This window comes from Gambusia affinis, linkage group LG09 (genome assembly GCF_019740435.1).
Source record: "Gambusia affinis linkage group LG09, SWU_Gaff_1.0, whole genome shotgun sequence".
Classification (NCBI taxonomy): Eukaryota; Metazoa; Chordata; class Actinopteri; order Cyprinodontiformes; family Poeciliidae; genus Gambusia; species Gambusia affinis.
The window spans coordinates 20,215,482-20,232,695 of NC_057876.1; the positions used below are offsets into that span (position 1 = coordinate 20,215,482).

Consider the following 17,214-nt stretch of genomic DNA (forward strand, 5'->3'; position numbering starts at 1 on the left):
TCTGAATATGGTTTGACCTAAACTCTATGAGGTACAAGAGCTCAATGTTTGTGTTTGCTAAAGGAGGTTGCATGTGTGGAAAGAAGTGCAGTACTAGCAGATGATATTGCAATACTTTTTCTTTTTTTTTTTTTTACTGAAAACTTCTTATTTACCCTGGTGGTCAGTCTCTCTAATATCACTATTTTGCTACTTTGTGTTATCTATTACAGAAAGTCACGTTAAATAACGTAAAAGTTTTGGTTTTGTGACAGAATGTGAAAATATCAGTACTTTAGGAAAGCAGTGCACATGTATTTTATACAAACAGTTCAAAAAGTGCCTAACTGTGTCACATTCTTATCATTGTTCTGCACTTCAATATCTTAATGAAACCTGCTTGGCTGGACCTTCCAAATAAAGTTATCATGTTGAATAATCAGTTCACTTGCTCCCCCATTTTTATCAGTATGTAGTATTACTCCAAGATCACAAGGCTTAATAAATAAGTGAGGGTTTTTATCTGTAATCCAGAGGCAGTGATTGTAAGATTAGATTGTTTATTCGGTTTCACAGTGTAGGCTTAGAGCTGGTCTACTTTGAATGAAAATTTTCATCAATGCAAATGAAATAGGCCAAGCAATGGCAGGTTATTTCTGCCACTGAGGCCTACTATCAATATTTAATAAGCTAGTGAAGAGAAAAAAGAAAAGGACATAATTAGATAATGATGGACTTGTAAAACTGAGAAATAATTTATTCATTTCCAACAATTTTAGAATTCACACAGGAAAATATTACAAATTTGTTATGAAAATTTGTCCTTAACATACCTTTTAGGTAATTGAAATTGTCAAAGGACTAAGGGACTGAAATCGTTGATGAATGCTAGTGAAAAGGGGGGATGAGGTGATGATATGACTAACTCACATGCAGTGCGGAGTGAGGTTCTCAAGCCAGCAGGATCAGTCAAGCAGTTTAATGATATGCAGAGATGCTGACATGACATAACTAGAAGTCATGTGGCGCAGCTGGCACTAACTTACCCAATCTAAATTATTTAATCTATGAATTTTCCTAAATGCAGATTGCAGATTCCACCATTGATCAAATGCTTTTTGTAAAAAAGCTTGAAAACGTCTCTGACTTTGCCAGGTTTGTTCACATTTATGGTTGGAATAAGAAAAACAAACTTTTTGCTGCCTTATTTATGACCACTGGGCTCAAACTGAAATGTTAATATACCTTAGTGCTTTTTTGGCAGCATGAATAATGGAGAAAGTACATTTCAGTTCATGTTTGAGATCTTTATAACCTAAGATGTTCAAGAAGTCCAAGTTGAGCTTACAATGGATCCAAAATGTATGTACAGTGCTTCTCTTGTCCTACATTTTGTTATGTTACAGCTTATTTCCAAATTGTTTTAAATTTATATATATAAATACCTCACTATGACAATGTGGAAGAAAGTTTTTGAGAGTTTTGCAAATATATAAAAAAACAGAAAACCAAGAAATTACATTTAAGTAAGTATTCTTTGGTTAATATCCACCTTTGGCAGCAATTACAGCCACAAGTCTTTTTCAATATAATGCCACAACCTCAGTACACTTCTCTTTGGGTAGTTTCTCTCATTTTTCTTGGTAGTATTTCTGAAGCTCCATCAAATTGTATGGGAGATGTCCGCGCAGATATTTTCAAATCTAAATCTCTAAAATCAGATGAGGTGATTACAGATAAGTAAACAGTTTGCAGCGGGTTAGCGATGCCTTCCAGCAGAGATCCTCTATTCAAGGAAAGATGTTCCACATTGAAACTTTCCTTGTGTGGGTGTTAGTTTGTTTCACATACAAACAAACACCCACAGTGCAGATTGGAACAGGGACAAATCTAAAACATGATAGATAGTTCTGGAAGAATAGAGCTGGACTAACTATCTCTGTAAACTTTTCAGGAGGGGATTGGAAGAAGTTAAAAACTTCACTAAATATTCTCTTTTCCATTAATAAAATATATTTATTTTATATGAATAAATTTCTGTAAAATGCTAGTGTTAACACTTATGTGAAATGCCAAATTAGCTTTTTATTTAGATATTTTCTAACAATATGCACATATATTCAGTTGGAATCTTTTGAGGCTGTGCAGACAAGAACATTTCTTCCTTTTTTAAAAACGTAACTCAGAGTTTATCACATTTTTTCCTTGAAAATGGGAGTGTTTTTATTTTAATTTACAAAGTAATATGAAAGACTGAAATGCTTTTGCATTGAGAGATGCCGCAGTGAAGACCAAGAAAACAAGTTTACCAATATCTTTTGTTCTACAGTGATATCTAATACCGGATGTGTGCAGGAAACTATAATCAGATTTTCTCTGTCTGTCAGGAATGAACATATTTCTCAAAGTGATTTGTGAGAGACATTTTTCAATTTCATTGCATTCTGTGCAGCAGCATCTCCCAGAGGCAGATTTTCCAGAGACAATTATTTGCTGCTATAGTGCTGTTTGCTCGCTTGCAAACGTGATGTGACCTGGTGGCAACGATTCTGTATTAAGTGTGAAATGTGATGTGTGGTAATATGGATTCACTGTCTTACTGCAAAATCTAATACCCTGAGATAAACTGTAGTTGTTTGCTTTCATCAAGTTTCAACATGTTGCTACAAGGATAAATACATATAAGAAAGGACCCTGCAAAAATTAATATTATGTAAATATTATGGTAGTAAGACACTATGTTGTAGTATTGTGCATGTCCACTTCCACCAAAGCTAATTATCACCAATGTGGTGAAAAGAGGCCGTATCTGATAGATTATAGGGACAGTTTAATCTTCATTATATGATAATCCATGTTACTTAGAGACAAATTATGACATCTTTCCCTATAGATGTTTGGAGTGTTTTTGTCATTTTATTTAGTCAAACCTGAGAACCAAAGCAAAGCCAGGAAGTATTTATGTACCATGGTGGGTACTCACACTAATGAATTAATACTGAAGTTATTTTTTCATTTAACATTTTTACTAACTTTGAAAGCAATTAGCACACTTAGCTTCCAAAAAATACAGTTTTCCAGGTACATTCTAAAGTGCTAATTTACTTGGCTGTTTTGTAAAGTTTTAGTCGAATAATGTTTGCCATTTTTGTTCAAGTTTCGGTTGTTGACTATTGTTAAGAATTGTTCAACTTAGATGTTTATATTTGTGCTCTTATTTTGATAAGTGAGTGAAGTTTATGCTGTAGTTCTGTTTCTTCTCCTCACATTCTTTCTCTCTCTTTTTGCCAAATATACAGGAACAAATAAAACATGAACAGTAGAGAACAAGCTATAAACATACTTACAGGATAACAGAATAAATAACTTATTATGTTAAAATTAAATTAAACAAAGACAACAAGAGCTATTTTATTTCAACAGCTCTTGTTCAAGGGCAAATATAATTCAAGGGCAAACATAATTTGAATAGAAGTTAGCGCTTTAGCATTAGCAGCACTGATGTTTATGATTAAGGTTTAGGATTAGCGCAGCTAAGTTTTCAGTTGGCGATCCCCACCGTATCAGCTTTCAACTCACTGTGGTAAGCTGATACGGTTGGTCAGTGTACATGTGCTTTGTGGCTGGGGAAAGCACAGCCACAAAGCTTTTGTTTTTTTCTTGTATGGCAAAATCAAAGGCTGTCGCCACAGAAAGTCGTGTTGTTGTCTTTGCGCTAGTCTGTCAAAGCTAAGATTAAAAGCAAAACTCTCAATTTCCTGATCTATGTCCTCCCCAAACCTCACCTGTGGTCATGAGATATGAATCGTGACTGAACGATCGATTTTCTGCAAACAACCGAAATGAGCTTCCTCCATAGGGTTGCTGAACCCTGCCTTGGAGAAACATGGAGGAGTGAAACCGCTGCTCTGCTGCATTGAAAGGAGCAAAATGTGGTGTGAGTGTCTCATCCAAGGTGCCTTCTGGATGCTTTTCTTTGGAGCTTTTCTGGGCCCTTTCCAAAACTTGCAGGGACTATGTACTTTCTTAACTGGAAATGTTTTAAAGCAGGAAGAGGGAAGCCTAGGCTTTCCTTTTCCAGCTGATATTACAATGATCTAGTCTCAAACAAATGAAAGATAATTGATGGGTAATTATGATATGGGACAGTGAAGTCGTGACTATGAGCTACTGAAATAATGAAACGATTCATTTTATCATTATTATACAGGAAGAAGTAACCTGTCAGACAGATATATTAAATTCAGGGAGAATAATATAAATTCAGAGGTAGTTAGCGAATACAGGTGAAAAAAAAAAATCTGTATTTTATTTCAAAAAGTGAAGTTGTAATAAACCATCTGTACATCAGATCTCTTGTCTTCTGCTCTGGGGATGTGCTCTCACCTTGAATTTAATATAAAACTGTGATTTGTCATGTTTCCTGGATTTGGTGTCCTTATCAAAGGCTTATCTTTTAGGCTTTTTAGGACTTCCATTATAAGAGCTTCTCTCTCCTCCAAGTCTCATGAGAGCATGTAAAATAATCATGAAGCAGAAATCTGTGCATCTTCAGACAAACTGACCTTAAATTTGTTATGCTCACTGTTTAAACATATTTCTTTTAGCTGCAAGTTCAGTTCATTTGTTCATTTCACCAAGATGTTCTGTGTCGGCAATCCAAACAGGAGATTTGATGCAGTCATTAAAGTGCATGTTCTAAGAGTGGCTATGATGTTTTTATAATTTTAGGCAAATGCTTGTGGTGCGCCAGCTGAATTGGGACATTCAGTGTTAAATATTTCATTTCTAGATTCACCTTGCCTGGGTTCAGGTCAGAATCCATGGCCTCTCTGCTGAACATTTTCCACTTTTAGCACATCTATGCGATTATATAGGACTATTGTGAAACAATATCTTTAAAATATATAATAGATACTTTTTTAACTAACCTTTGGCCGTTTACTGGATTCTCATTTGTGTTTTTTAATTGCACAACCAATGTTTTTAACCCAAGGATAATCAGACTTCTAGCCATATATAGCTCAGACACAATCTGGTAAATTAGTGCAATTTCCCAGAATTTCTGAGGAAGCCTTAATTGCTGTGCAATATTGCCTTTCTTAGCACTTATTTTTGTACAATAATGAAAATAAAGATAAAAACTATTGTTTTGTTTTTACTGTTTTGAAATTCCTCACAACCTCTAAATACAGAATAAATCCTCATGTGGATTAATTGTGAATATTTAAAGAATGTTGTGGCAGCATCATATTTTTGATGAACATATGACAATAGACTTGTCTGCAGACACAAACTTTTGGTTGGTTTTCAGTTTTCTTTTGACAGCCAATGTTATTTTCTCCCCTCTTTCTTTTCTCAACAACAGTATGTTTACAATTGACTATAAAGCTTGTGGACCCAGATGGATTCAGAAATCTTCTGAGATTTCAATGGAACAGTCTTTGATACTATGAAACATCTGTTATATTGGTGCAAGTCATCCTTTCTGGAAAAAAGTAAATAAACAGGCTGATCTATTTATTGTTCTGGCAGCACTGCTTTTTCAGTGTGCTGAGGATTTGTATGACATAATATCATAAATTGTGGGCAAACACAATTTCTCTCCAGAAATTAAGTAAGTTTTCCCCTGAGGGCATTTTCAAATAGTAATGTTTGAAAATGCATTCAGGCATTTGATACCATGTCAGTATTGAATTTATTTCTAAGTGAAAAATGAAACTTTTTTAGTGTATATAAATATAGGATTTTAGCTGTGAGTGGGTTACTGAATAAATGTTATTATAATTCTCAAAACCATAATTTGCAGGGTTTTCTATATTCAACATATAGAAAACTGCAACACTACAAGAACAGACAGAGGGATTAATGGGTAGATAGGTGGTTGTAGCTTTTAGGTCCAACCTTTCTGAAATAAGGTTTTTTTCTCCTACGCTTGTTTCCTGGTGCATCTTTCAAATAGATGCTTGTCTTACTTAGATTTGTGTTCAAAATCAAATCAGGATTGTTAGTTGAGGCTTACTGATACTTGATTCAACTTAAAAACACTTGAAATGAGCTTGTTGTCTCAGATTTTAATTTACTAACATAATTTGTAGACTGATAGATCATTAAAACCATCTGTGAAGCAGTGATAGAAACACAAATTTGGTTAAGTACTTGATTGCTCATTCTTGTTTTTTCTTTAGTCTTAACTAATTATTTCTTAACCTCATGTTGTTTTCAGACAATGTTGTGGAAAAGTACCTTAGAAACAGGATGTTATATGGTGGTACATTTGTATCTATTCATATAGTATTTTAGCACTATTAATGCACATTGACATATTTTAATATTCTAAACCAAAGGGTAAAATTGCAGCTCTTTAAGTTTAATGTGTTGAAATTTTGTTTCACGATGAATCTGTGGCAAATGTATTTTTACAGAAAATATCACAGGAGCAAAGGGTACAATTTTAATTACTAAGTCAAACCTTCTTGTAGTTACACTGTTGCTGCTTTGCATAAATAACGTTAGATTCTGGTTCTTTTTGTATTTCTCTATTTCACTCTGCAGAAATTAAACAATGAAAGTGGGAATCTTTTATCTAGGCATCACAAAAAATAATTTTCTTAGTTTTAATGCTTTGTCATTAAAGATGAAAAGCATTTTCTTTTAGCAGAAGAAAAACATCAAATATAGCATCAGTGAAGAAAGCAGCAGAGAATGAGTGTGGAATGACTGAATAGCAAATTAATACCACTTAAATTTTAGCTGTTGTTGCTGACACATTTGGAGCTTTTTCCATAAAAGTAATTCTATAATCAAATAAGTAGCATTTATATAAAGACAGAGGGACAAAACAAACTCAATTTCAGACTGCCTGTGGCTTGGAGGGAGCAGACAGACCAGGACTGAGGATTTTCCAAATGGTGGAAATAACATTTTAAGGATCTTCTCATTGTTCATCCTCCATGGATGAAGCAGAGCTTGGAGGAAGATCAGGGAAAACAGTTTGAACTCCATTAGACAGAGTTCAAGTATCTAATGTATGACAGATGGAGCAGGTAAATGGAGAGACAGATTGGGGCATCATCTGCACTAATATGGTTGGTGGTCCAGTCTGTAATGGTGAAGAAAATGCAAGCCACTGTCAGTTTACCATTATGTCTGGGCAGAGGGATACAAGCTGAGATATACTTTACTTATGGGGTGATTTAGGTCACCTGTAGAGATAGGAGGAGGAGTTCCTTCAACTAGAGTTGAACTCAGAGTCAAAGTAGTTAAAACATCTGAAATGGATGGCTCATTGGCCCCTCCCTTGATAATTTTTCATTAACTCGTCAATGGTAGGGCCTACAACTTGCTGGATTTTCTGTAAATCCCCTCCTGTGCCAAGAATGCCTTGGAATATAAAGTTTGTTATAGCTTCAGTAAATATGGCATCAGCTTCCTATGCATTTTTTTGTCTGAATGAGGTGCATGTCTCCACCAGAAAGCCTGGAGAGTGATAAATTCAGAGGACTCCCAAATGCCATGAAATCATTCTTCCTCCTCACACTGGTAATCAAGGTACAATCAGCTGCAGAGACACATGATGAAATCTATCCATGACTGTGACCCCTCAGTGTGAAAGACAGGCAGATGGCTTAATTTAGCAATCACCACATAGCTCAGATATATGATTGGGTCCATTTTGTCCACATCCATGGACAAATGATCAGTCTGTAAAAGCGGGGCTACATGCACTTCAACTTTCAATCAGGAGAAGAAAACCTGTTATTACTCTGGTTTATGATAAACTGCTGTGACACAGTACAACAAGTCTCTGATTTCTTGTAAACACATACCAATTTGTTTATAAGTAGGCATGCCCAGGGGCTGTAGAGCACACTAGTGATGGCTCTTGGCAATGCCCAATCAAAGGCAGCTTTTATTGGATGTTGCTAGGATGCAAAACTTTTTATACGTGAATCACCTCAAACATGATGAGAAAGGGGCGTTGCATCATTCAAGATATTATGTACTTCAAAAACTACGTGGAATGCATAGAAGCAGAAAACCTAATGAGAAAAGCCTAGGAGAGATGTGAAGGGACTGCAGCCCGAAAGGAGATTGGGCAGCATGCGCAGGAGGTTCACAGTCTGAACTGAATTCAGTTCAGACTGTGGAAGTGATGTGGCATGTTGTCTCTCCTCAAAAGCAAAAGATGCTGCGATGATAATCCTTTTTTTCATGTCTGCTGGGATGTTTTGGCTAAGCTGAGAAGAATGACAGGAAAATCTTCTTGAATCAAGATCTGACAACAGGCTGTCCATTTTCAACCGTATATCCATCACAGAAATGCTTAGTCTAAATAAACAAGGAAATCTTCATGAAGTAATCTTAATTTTCTCGGTACTGAGGAGAACATAATTCCCTTGTAATCTTGCTATAAAACCCTTTTGAATGATCATTTCCTATGTGTTTTAGAAAGTATTTCATTTAGACAGAATGAAAGACTGAGGTATGTTTCTATTTCTATGTCTCTTTAATTTCTTCACTGATCAAAGAAGCGTATGCTTCTCAACATTCCCAAAAATGTAAAAAGCTTTCAGAAATATTGACCATGCACTCACAAAGCACCTGATAGCATTTCAAATTAACAAAAGAAATTGATTTAACTGAAGAAAAAGATCTGCGACAGTTCTATAGATAAGTAAATGCACAGGTCAGAAGTTTACATACACTGTCATTGGTCTCACTGTCATTTTAAGTTGGGGCTTTTATTAATTTTTTCACATAATAATATTATCAATTCCATTATTATGTGAATTGATCACAAAACACACAACAACAGCCATTTTTGAAGCCAAGAATTTGTGACTAGTTTGAATTTATTGTGGATTCTATGTCATCAAAATGTTTTTTAATTTTGGAATACAGGGTCAGGAACATTCAAACAGCTTAAGTAGCATCTCTTAACAAGTTGCAGAGAACCCTCTTTTCATCTTTTTTCCAATGAGGTTTAGATAAATTACCAGTCTAAATTAGGGCAGAGGTTTGAAAGTGTCTACAAAAAGCATTTGACCAATGGTGCAATCTGCATTTAAGAAAATATATGTTTCAGAGTAACCGGAACTGTTTCTGCTCAACTTTTAAAGAGAGTTTCAACTGCATATTTAAAAAAAGAAAAAAAAGAAGAAAAAATAAAACAGCTTTGTGCATGGAAGCTGAGAAGTCTGCAGTTATTAAAGCAACATGCTGGGAACCAGCACATTCCTCCAGCTGAGAGTGACATGCTAACTGGGACTGCTACCCACTTGGTACTATTATTGGATCAGCAAACATTAATAAGAATCTCAGATAAGGATGTGCGCTTCACCAGATTCTCCCTTTCAACTTGACCACACATGACATAGAGAGATATAGTTTGTATTTATGTCTAGTCACTACAGAAACAGAGCTGAGCTACAGAACAAACAGTGATTACCTGGCAGAGCACTCAAATGTAAATAAATCAAGCGAGATAAATGTGTGTAAGCTGACAGAACATGTTAAAAATCATTTTAATGTGGGGAGAAGATAAGTGGCAAAACCAGAAATTACCAGTGGAGTATCTGATGCTGAACATTCTGAAGTTGATACATATGAACCTTCATATGTATCACACATGTAGGTGTGTGATACATATGATAATACTCACATTTCTTTGACCTTTCACATGTTGCTGCATTAACATTTACCAGCCTGTTCTCTCTCATCCCCCATCAACAATAACAATTAAAAAAAATCGAGAGTCATTCAATCTAAAGCACAAAAAATAATTACAACACTTCCTTAAAATAAGAATTTGTCATATTAGATGGGGCTGAAATAAAATGAAAACCATGTTTTCAGTGTAATGATGATTATAATGTGACATTTATGGGTTAACACTTCACTTCTGCTTGAAAGAGCATTTTAAGTGGCATGGAAGTATGACAAATCATCCTAATGAATTGTCAGTCTTGGTTGTTAAGCATTAGGAAAAAGTCAAAGTACAACTCAGACCAATGCACAACAAAGACAATATGAAGCGCATAATTTGTATGACAAAGGAAAGTGAAAGACTTCTTTTGAAGTAAAAATCACAGTTACCACAATGATGAAAAAAAATTTCTTAGTGGTCTGTTCATTTATATTAACAGCAATTACTGGGACCGGAAATATAAAAAAATACATAAAAACATCAAAATTCCAACATCCACAATCATAGCACAAGTAGAAACATGAAGATGAATAGCAATATCCTGAAATCACATTTTATTCAAGTATTCGTATTCAAGATATAGAAATGTTTGTCTATAGAGGTTGTTGTTGCTGAAATCCTTTTTATTTTATATCTAAAAGATGGTGATGTAAATAAAAATACAGGATTTCCATAAATAATTAAGGAAGTCTATTTTTAATTTTGCATCATCTAAAAATTGTAAAGATTCTTGTTAGCAGGTAAAATGTAATTGCTACAAAAATCAAAAGTATTCACCTTTTACACTGTTTAATTATTTTTTATGCTATACATTTAGCTTAATCAAATTCATATGGAGTTGCATTAACACAATTTTATTTCAAAACATGTGACTGACAGTTTTATTTTATTAAAATCTTCCCATCAGTTTCAATTTTATATTACATCATAGTCTGTCTGTATTAATTTTAAATAGAATTTAGAGTAAATCTAACAAGGACTCAAGGCCTCCAAATGTGGGTTGTGCTATCCCCTACACCACCACAGCACACCCACACATTCTTATTATTTAAAAATAGATATTTATTCAGCAACAAATTTGTTTTATTGCGCCTTGGAACTTTAATCTGACCAAGACGTTTGTTTTCTATTAGTTTTACATGCTTTATGTATGTTAATGTGGCCCAATAAATCAACCCTATTTTTTTTCATTGTTTGCACAAGTGAAAGTGCCTATTAATTTAAAGAACTAATAATTTAAAAAACACGATTACCAGTTATTAATTACAAGAATGTAGGCCTGTAATATATGCTCTTATTTTGAAAGTACGTTTTAATGATATGACGTATCCTAAAACAAACCAACCAAAACACAACGTCATCGAAAAGCACGTGTGGACCTTCCGCTTCCCGTACTTCGCTCCTGTCACTGCTCCGCCATTGTTTGTCATTTCTCGTTGCTAACAGAGATGTTACCTAGTAACTCGGCGAAGCAGTGAAATAGAAACTTCACATTAAAACATGCGTTTGTAGGAAACCAAACTCAGAGGGCATGAGAGAGGACACACGCCTCAGAGAGGTACTTTTTTTCTCTCTTCGATCATTCATGTCACTTCCTTGGCGCTACCGTTGAGTTTGAATACATAAATACGTGCATAAGTTTTCTGTTTTATGGCGTATTGTAACCACAAATTGTCTTTAAACTACTTTTATATTGTTTTTATATAACTTTTAGGTTAACTAAATAGAGTCGCTGTTCTGCATCTCTGTCGTAGTAAGTTTTAGGTCCTGTTTTAGAATAAATATCAGAGTATCTGCTAAGTCTTGAGAGTATGCTTTTTGCATAATAAATGAGTGCTAGTCGAGAAGTTGTGTTGTTGACGGCTACAAACTAAATGTGGCAGGTGTTCAGAAAGTAGGAATATAGATGGCATGGTAATCGTGCAGGTTTGATGGGAAACTAGATGTACAACATTTTTTTCATACTTTTCACAGTACATGGGAGATGCAATTTTTGAAATGATTGAAGGCAAGAAATTTATAACACTTTCAGTTTTTCTGAAAGAAATAGCCCAGGGATCTGTAAATTGCAGCTCTTGAGTTAGGAGTACCTAACAAAACCTTTGGCTTTTGATTGAAATTGAAGAACGAATAACATTTTTACATATTGTTATACTTTTACTGCTGGTTTTAGCAGTTTTATTCATTGAACTACAACATTGACCCAACTGAATGACACTAAAAGTTTTTTTTTTTAACCAATTTTTTTTTTATCAGGTTGGAAAGTTTGTACTCTATTTACATAATTTTCCACAAATATTTATCACAAACATTAACATCCCACAGAAGAAAATGTATCCATCCTGAAATATGAGGTACTAGTTTCAATAAATTTTTTAAATATAAATCTTAAAAGTGTGGTATGTATAGCTCAGCAGTTATGTGTGAAAAATAATATTAGGCTATTTTTTCTTCCTTTTTTGCCTTCTGAGTTCAACTAGCAGACACAATAAGCACACAACATGTTACTTGTGACTGTACAACAACTTACATGCACTATTCCTACTGTGACACATGGTGTTGGCAGTATTATGCTATAAGGCTGCTTTCTTCAGTAAATATAGGGAAAATAATCATTGCTGATGGAGTGATGAATGGACCTAAATACAGCCTATCCCTGTACTTAATTTATTACGGATACTTAATTTATTTGTTAAAACTGTGGATTCGGATCCACAAATAGCAGATTTCACAAAGACTTGAGACTCCCTCAAAAAAATGCTTAGAACCACCTATTTTAATAGTTCATGCACCAAATATACCTTAATATGCATTAATTAAGGTAACTGTCATATAGTGGAAACTGTATGGCATATCCTAAAACATCTGTTGTCATACTACAACAGAAACTAATATTTACATCTTCTTCATTTCCACTCTTGGGGTTACAGCCAATCAAAATGAGATGTTATTTTCCTCCACATTGATTGGAAAATAACATTTATTTACCCTTAATTGCCTGCTTTACAAATGTCAGCCAATACCATGTTGAGTAGCATTGAACCTAGGTATTTCAGCTTCCAAGGCAGCGTATTCTTGCACATATCAGATATGTGCTGCGAAAAAAATCTATGAAAAAGCAGGTTTTCTGTGAATAATTGAGGTGGGTGTGTTATCTATTAGCAACATATTTTTGTTTTTGAAAGTGATGATTTTACCTCTTAGTGCAAAATTTTCTAAGATTATCTTGTGATTACCTTTTTTTGACTAATCCTGGAAGAAATGACATGGGAGTGGTGTGGAGGTTAACATTCCAGCAGGAGAATAACCCTAAATATACCAGAAGAACTACGATTTAGAGTTTAGCTCAAAGCATATTCATTTTGACACATTGGCACTATAAGAGTACGTACCTAAATTCCATGGGTCTTCAAATCCAGACCTTCAGGTTTGGTGTCCTCCAACTTTTAACTGTTGCATTTTTGAAAGTAGAGAATAGAAGATGTCCAGGCCTTCTTTTAGAGTCTGAATCAATGTCAGCATTCAGCCAAAATCTTTAACAATAAACATAACAGCTTCAGATGGAGCTCAGAGACTAATGCTCTCTTCCTCACTCATGTCTTTTCTACAGCTATACTGAATACCCACCCCGACTGTAAAGGACTACAGCAATGAAAAATAGCTTGTTTGAGGTATCCCTTCTGTGAGCTTTATTATTTTATGGGATTTGTTCTGCCAGCAACATAGAACTGTATTAGAATATTTTAAATGTTTTCCAGAAAACAGATATTTTTTTTTTTTGTGAAACAAATTACCAAGTTTTTTTGTTATAACTGTAATATTAGTGCATAAATAGTTAGCTTAAAGAATCATACAAGTCAACAAGATTTGTGCAACATGGTTTACTTCAGCCATGACAAGACAAATGCAGAAGGAAAACTTTGCCTAATGAAAAAATGTTTTTAGTTACATTTTTGAAACAAATCCCCAATCTTAGGAGATGGGAATGGCAGTCTTAGTGAAAAAAAAACATTTTAGTGCATTCAAATCCTCATTCCACTGTGTCTCTTCACAGTGTCCGTTTCTATTGTTCTGTGAAAGGAAAATATATAAACTATGATAAGCTCTAATTGTGTAATATTTGTACATAATGCTAAAGCAGTAACCAGTATTTTCTCAGCGGAGATCTATAAATTTTTCTTGTTTCCATTACAGGACTGGCTTGAATTTATGAGACACACATTATGTAGTGAAAAAGTGTGATGAGTTCTGTAATGGCAGTATGGAAATAATAAACATTATGACACTTATCTCAGTGTTTAGAAGATCAAGCTCTGCAGAGAAGAGAGAAAGCTTTCTCTAAAATTATGGAGGTTCATAATTGTAGACACCTCTTCAAATGCACTCATTCCCAGAAAGGCTCATGATGAGCTGCATTTCCTTGGGGAGATTTGAAGGATTACCGAGTCATTAATGGTAACTTAATGCTGCTGATTTATGGTGTGTCATCCAGGTCTGAAGATCTTAGCCCAATAATGAGCTGAAACACGTCTTCCCAGCTATAATCCTTGCTCTCATCTCTATGCTTAGCATAGAGAGGCATCGTTGATAGAAAAAGGTTAATCCTCACATTGATTAAAGGAAGATGCCAATTGTTCTGAGCCTGCTATCATAAATTCTACCTGAATCTGAGGTAGAAACCTCAGCTGTAAACCTGACTAAACAGGTTTACAGCAAATTTACTCGGGTAAAATTATGGACCTGCACAAGTTATTTTTATTTTACTGATTTGTAGCGTTGCTTGTTTAATTAAGAGGATTGAAAAGTAAAAGGGTATGACGGGATGTTCATTTATGCCAAGTTGACTTCACATTTAAAAAACTTTGAAAGCTAAGAAGAAAACCCTTGAGAGTACCTGCATGTTTTAGTTCAGCTAAGAAATAAACTCACTAAGAATTTGCTAAATGGTTTGAACATTGATAAGTTGTCTATCAAGTTGTTGTAAATAACATTATTAAATGCAATAAAATCTTGAGATTCTATTAATTAGAATCTCAAGATTAAAAATAATAGCTTCGTCGCAGACATGACATGACTGTTTACCATCCTGTCTTTATAGGATGAAGAAGTAACATCTTGGATGTAAGTGTTAAATATTTTACAATCCCAAATAATGCAGCTAAACTGCTTCTTGCAAACAGAAATCCGTCGTATTAGCACACTGTGCTGCACAAGCTTAAACACACATCAGTTTTGTTTAACTCAAAATCCAAGCTGAAGTGAAGCTCTCTGGATTTGTGGAAGGATTCCTATCATCCCTGTATGTTCCCTTTTAGCAGTCCTGTGTGTCAGTGCAAACCTAAAAACAAATATTTGTTGTAGAGAGACTCTTTCATTTCAGTTGTGGATCATTTATCTCTGCCCTTTCGGCTTGCCTGGTTTACTTCTATTCTTTTCAGATGACCTAATGTTGGATCTTTGGTTACAATTTATTTTATGTATTAAATAGAAAATGCATTTAGGATCTATCGCAGGGGTGTCAAACTCCAGTCCTGCAGTTTTTAGATGTGCCACAGGTACAAAACACTGGAATGAAATGGCTTAATTACCTCCTTCTTGTGTAATCAGTTCTCCAGAGCCTTACTAATAACCTAATTATTCTATTCAGGTGGGGTGCAGCAGAGGCACATCTAAATGTTGCAGAGTAGTGGCCCCCCAGGACTGGAGTTTGACACCTGTGATCTAACGGATCAGATAAATCGAGTGGTAAGTGTTAATTAAGGACACAGAAGTTAACCACTAAATTCAAATAAAGAATAAAGGTTAAGTACAGTGCTATGCAATACTATTTATGTAATTAAAATGATTTTTTTTGTGATTCTTACCACATATTTGGGAAATGTCACACACCATCCCCCTGTTAAACATAGTCATGGTAGCATCATACCGTGGGTATGTATATATTTTTATGAGCTGTTTGATGGAAAGATTGATGGAATTATATAATCCTTGAAGAAAACTGCAAAAGTCTTGAAACTGAGGCGAAATTTTTTTTATTGCAAGACAAAATCCAGAAAGGTTTACATCAGTTGATGTGTTAGAATGGATCTGTCAAACTCCAAAGCAAAATGCAACTAAGAATTGGTGGCAAGACTTGCAAAAAATGGATCTTCAGAGCTGCTTTCCATCCAATCTATCCGAATGTAAGGTACTTTGAGTAAAAATCTTATTTTGAAAAATATCAACTTCGGCCTCCGTTTTTCCAGCAAAAATTTTTCACACACATCCATAGTTCAGTCTTCTATTGCAGTTACTCCAACTGAACCGTTTACAGTTTTCAGCAGCTGCACTAGCAATTCACTTTGTTGTTCTAGGTAACTAGAAAAACCTGTAGTGGAGTTTTAGTGGGATATATATTCTCTTATAAATCAAGTGTAATGGATTCTTTCATGAAGTAGCACTGGGGAAAGTAATATATTACTGTTAATTAGCATTTATAGATCAACTTTAATTAGAATTTATTTTATTTTGTTAGTTTAATGTGTGACAAACCTTAAATCTGGTGTGTTTTATTTATTTGATTTTTTTTATGGCTCATTTGAAGACAATCTAAGCATAAATGAATACAGGGGCCATCAAGAAAAAAAAGGAACCGAATCAAGTTGAGAAATAAAAACCAAAAAAATAGCAGTAGGTTTTTATTTCAGGCATACTGAATAAAAATATCCCAGAAAAAATATATCTCAAAGAAAAATGAGATTGAATGAGCTGCATGAACTGTCAGTTCAAAATAAGAGAACAGGTGAAAGACAAGATGTACAGCACTCTGGAAATGAAGGTAAAGGAGCCGTTTCCAAGGCAATGCTGAACATTTCAGTCTTTTTAAAGCAGCTATAAGGCAATACTTTTATTCTAAAATGCTCATAAGGTAAATTTAGTTTTCCTCATTAATGTTAAAAGCATAAGCTGTCCTTCCCTTTGCTTTTCTGCACATTATATTTGATATTTTGACTAGATACATTAAGCAGACCTAGATAATAAGCATTTATTCTTTAAATAGTAGGAGTCATCTACTTTATTGGGTTATTATGTGTAGAATGATTCCTAATTCTGCTACGAGAGAGGTGTAATTTAGTCAGAAATTACCATTTTTAGTCAAAATCCTAGTTTTTATTTTTCCACGTGTTCCATATGTTTATCTTTTATAAAATGAAGGATGAGGTTCAGAAGTTTACCAGTCTTCTCTGACGTTGACCTGACTTATTTAAGCCCTGTTGAGGACAGCAGGACCAAGATGTAACAGGATTGTCAATATTCCTCATGTCAGCATGTAGTGCTTCATTAATCTGTCTCATTGATCCTGCATCTGTGTGTAGTTCAGTGACCTTGCTTTGCACCAAAAGGAGCTTCACCCAGGCCAGTGTTACCCAGTGTGTTGCTCTTCTGATGGATCTGGGCTTGACTTATTGAAAGCTTGGGACAGAGAAGGACGAGACACCTCACCTACGAGTTCTGAGTGGATTGTACTGAACATCAGAGGAGGTGGC

At 34.7% G+C, this 17,214-nt stretch overlaps 1 protein-coding gene across 3 annotated transcripts in view; it reads left to right on the forward strand.

Annotated features, from left to right (window-relative positions):
• The first annotated feature begins 11,078 nt into the window (after positions 1-11,078).
• enox2 (ecto-NOX disulfide-thiol exchanger 2) overlaps positions 11,079-17,214 on the forward strand; it is a 196,260-nt gene continuing 190,124 nt past the window's right edge. The window contains exons 1-2 of one of the 3 annotated variants that reach the window (XM_044127161.1): positions 11,079-11,246; positions 15,336-15,433. The gene's annotated coding sequence lies outside the window, so the exon portion shown is untranslated. The remainder of the gene's footprint in view (positions 11,247-15,335; positions 15,434-17,214) is intronic. The other 2 variants (XM_044127158.1, XM_044127159.1) reach the window with 2 other exon arrangements.